The 4,425-nt window shown below is 47.6% G+C and overlaps 1 non-coding gene across 1 annotated transcript; it reads right to left on the minus strand.

The window, feature by feature from the left end:
- Nucleotides 1-3,631: 3,631 nt before the first annotated feature.
- LOC120668309 lies at nt 3,632-3,738 on the minus strand. The gene has a single exon (XR_005672401.1). It is a non-coding gene; the product is annotated as a small nucleolar RNA R71 (small nucleolar RNA).
- Between the last annotated feature and the right edge of the window lie 687 nt (nt 3,739-4,425).

Consider the following 4,425-nt stretch of genomic DNA (forward strand, 5'->3'; position numbering starts at 1 on the left):
GGAAGAATGGCTGATAATTCAGAGTTTCTTTCATGGCCTGAACACACCATCTCAGAACCACATCGATGCAGCAACAGGTGGTTCCTTCCTCTCGCTCGATGTCACTAGAGCGAAAGTGCTGGTAGAGAAGATTGCTTCCAACCAAAGTTTGAAAGGAGAAAGGCAGCAACAGACCCGCAAGGGAATTCATCATATCGACAGTGTCGATATGCTCACTGCTAAGATGGACCTTCTCATGAAGAGGCTGGATCTCCGCACCAGGAGGCCAACCAGATTATGGACTTTCACATGACATGCGAAACTTGTGGAGAAACTGGACATACAGACAATTCTTGCCCGATCACCCAGGAGGAAGCCAACTTCGTCGAAGCGAACAACTCCAACAACACAGGCTTTCGTCCTCAGCAGTGTTGGAATTCCAATCCCAACCTCCCCTTCGATCAACAGCAAGGTATGAACTTGAATACCAATTTTCAATCTACTTTAAAAGACCTAGTTTACTACCAAAAGCTAATTAATGATAACATTAGTAAGAAATTTGTTGCTAATGACAAGATCTTAGAATCTTTGGCCGGACAACTAGAGGGTTTGAACTCTGTTATTAAAAATCAGTTGAGCATTAACAAAAAGATAGAAACTCAAGTAGCTCAACTAGCTTCATCTTGTCCCAACAACAACTCGGGAAAATTGCCCGGGCAACTGGAAGTCTCTCCCAAGGAAAATGTTGGTGCGGTGACTATGCGGACAGGTAAGTCCACGCAGGAACCACCCTATCTTAAAGATGCAGGATCTTGGCGGAAAGCCGTAACCGCCAGCAATACCTCTGCTGGAGACGAAGATCTGGAGGAGGCCGAGGAGTTCAACACAACTGCTGCCCAGGAGGAAACTGTGGAACCCCCTAGATCTTCACGGGAGTTTCATGACACTACTTCCTTACCGTTTTCGGAACGGATAAGGAAGACGGTGTTCGACGAACAATTCGGCAAGTTTGTCGAGGTAATAAGGAAGTTATATGTCAACATACTGCTTCTTGATGCTATGCAGGCCCCGACCTATGCCCAGTATATCAAGGATATCCTTGGGAATAAGAGAAACCTACTCACCACCGAGGTCGTGCAACTCACAGAGGAGTGTAGCGCATGTTGACGGTGCTTAAGTGGTATTTTCACTTGTCAACTATACTCAATAATAAAGGAAAACCACATGCCTTACTCACATATTTGCATCACTAACCTCGCTCCACAATTATTTTTGAGTTTTGTACATTTCAGATGAGTAGGAGCGGAATAAGACAAAACACGCAGCAGACGCCATACAACTACGCAGAATATCACATCCGGCGTCACACCCTTACAAAGAGGGCCCACATGTCAGAAGAAACGGGGCCTCCAAGCAAGATGCACTAGAGGATAAGGATAAGATCCAACGAGTCAACCACTCAGCAAAGGATCAGGCCAAGGGGCCGCCAAGTGGGGTCGGCCGACCCCCTGGGTCGGCCGAACCTGGCCTGGTTCCCGTCAAGGTGCACTTCGAGGAGGAGTACCTGCCAAGGCACCTGATCACCTTCCATATGTGCGTTGGCGGGAAACCGACCTTTAGAGCTATAAATAGGGCCTCCCTCCACCCCCCTCAACACACACACACACACACACACACACACACACACACACACACACACACACACACACACACACACACACACACACACACACACACACACACACACACACACTTCATTCCATTCTCTCCGAGAAGGCTCTCCTCCCTCTTGCTCTCTTAGCTAGGTAGTGGAGCTAGGCTAGTTCCACACACACACAAACACACACACACACACACACACTTCATTCCATTCTCTCCAAGAAGGCTCTCCTCCCTCTTGCTCTCTTAGCTAGGTAGTGGAGCTAGGATAGTTCTCTTTAGCGAGCAAGTCATCCTCGGGGTCGTTGAGCAATCCTCGGCTCCTGGTATGGCTTTGTACCTGACTTGTCAGACTTCTATTCATAATATAGAGTTCTGCCATGGTTGCTTTACTATCTTGAAAGTTTATCAATCCATGCTTACATCATTCATAAGTTATGCTACGGTCTTGGTTAGGCCAGATGATCCGGGTACGGATAGAGGTTCGTTGTGCTTTCGGGCTTGCTCTAGTGTTTTACTCGTCCATCCAAAGGGTGGGAGACCTGGGGGCACTAGAGTAGTGACTTCATACACGAGAGTGGTGCTCGGGTATGCGGGATCCTTCAGATATGACCGTGTTCCACGGTGTGACTGGGGTAGATGGCAGGTGGTGACAGACCTGTCCGTCCGGCATAACAGCAGTGTTGCGTTTAGCGTACTCCCCGACGTTCGGGTTCGGTGTAGGAGTTCATGCAAAGAGGTAACGGGACTGGATGTACTCCGGTTGCGGGACCTTCTCCCCGCTATCCCATTTTCCTGGCACCTGCAGTCCTAATCATGATCTAACATGACCCCAGCTTTGGATAGAAGCACTAGGACACCTAACATAGCCTAAGCTCTAGCTGACTTGACGTAGGATAGAGTAGTTTTTTGTTTTATAGTTTCTCTCATTTATTCCTTCCTCTTGGAGTGTGGATGTGTGCTGTGTCACATTACCCTTGCTTATTCTTTATCTGTACTTACCCCTGTTAGAGTATGGCCTATTGCTTGAGGCACAATGTCATGGTTAATGTTGGGTACAATACCTTTGCCGCTGCCATCCTTTGGGACACAAATAAATGACGATACCCTTACTCTCCCGGTGAAACGCTACAACAGTATATCCGTGCGCTTGCGGATCCATCTGTAATCGTATTGATTATACCACGAGAGTGGCACCCCTTGGGTGTAGTTGCTAGGATGGGTTCGGTGCCCTCATTTCTAGTGATTGCACTAAGGACTGCCAACAGGCATTTCTGGCGCTGTTGCTAAGGATTAACTATTCCTAGTGATTGCGCTAAGAAATGTCAACAAGCATTTCTGGCGCCGTTGCTGGGGACGGCATGTGAACAAAGATATTGTGCTGATATTAACTTAGACCTTGTACTCAGGATCTAATCTTTACTCTTTCAGGCTAATGTCACTTTATGTCTTCTTTTATTTTTGATTTGAAAGAAGACAAGGGTAGTGTATGACCGGTTTCTCCCTACCAGAAAACTACACAGACAATCCAGAGAGGCTCGTGAGAAGGGCACGAACTCACGTCGTTTCTCCTCTCGCTATCCTCCTGGCACAGGAACCCATTTCGGAAGCACCACTCGTTCTTGAGGCTATGGATGAAAAGACTCTCCGCGAGTTCTCCGTCCCCTCCACCGACAATGTGGCCACTGGCCCCAACATCAATGTCAGGGATGTGAACTTCGAGCTCAAATCAAGCCTCATCAACATGGTGCAGGCTAGCCCATTCTGTGGCAAGCCGAATGAGGACGCAAATGCACATTTGCAGAATTTTCTGGAGCTCTGCGACACCGTTGTCATATGGGGTGTCACCGCCGACGTTGTCAAGCTTCGTCTGTTTCCCTTTTCCCTCCTGGGGAAGGCAAAACAGTGGTTTCATAAAGAAAAGGACATCGACACCTAGGCCAAATGCTCCAAGGCGTTCCTCGCAAAATTCTTCCCACTGGGCAAAACAAATACCCTGCGCGGGAGAATTTCAAGTTTCCAGCAGACAGGGATGGAATCCATCAAAGAAGCTTGGGAGAGGCTGCAGGAATACATCCTGGCCTGTCCTCATCATGGCATGGACGAGTGGCTCGTCCTGCAAAGCTTCTACAACGGGCTCACAACGACATCTCGAGCCAACATTGATGCTGCTGCTGGAGGAGCCTTCCTCGACCTGACTATATATCGCCAAAGCAAAAGAATTGGTCGAGAAGATGGTCTCCAATCAGGGGTGGAGCGATGAACGACTCCAACCCCATACAAAAGGCATGCATACCGTCAAAGAGACGGATATGATTGCCGCGAAGCTGGACCTGCTAATCAAGAAGATGGAGGAAGTGAGCAAACAACCGATCCATGCTCCCGTTTATGCCATGGGTTCGCACTTCACGTGCGAAGTCTGCGGTAATGATGGACACTCGGGGAATGACTGCCCCGAAACCCATGAAGACTGTGCCTACCTCAACAACAATAACAACGGGTACCGTCCACAACACGGAGGCCAGGGGTGGAACCAGCCACGTCCACCTTTTTAGGGAGGTAATAACTACAATCCTTCTTATAATTCAAATTTCAATTTAAACCAACCTCCCTTGAGAGAACTTGTTCTTGGCCAAGTTAAAATCAACGAAAATATAAATAAAATTTTTTTGGCTAAGGACAAATCCCTGGAAAGTTTAAATGTTAAGCTTGAAGCTTTGTCTTCTACTCTTAAAAACCAGTTAAGTTTCAATAAAATTATTGAAACCCAGCTTGCACAAATTGCTG

The sequence above is a fragment of the Panicum virgatum genome, chromosome 3N (assembly GCF_016808335.1).
Source record: "Panicum virgatum strain AP13 chromosome 3N, P.virgatum_v5, whole genome shotgun sequence".
In the NCBI taxonomy this organism is placed as follows: domain Eukaryota; kingdom Viridiplantae; phylum Streptophyta; class Magnoliopsida; order Poales; family Poaceae; genus Panicum; species Panicum virgatum.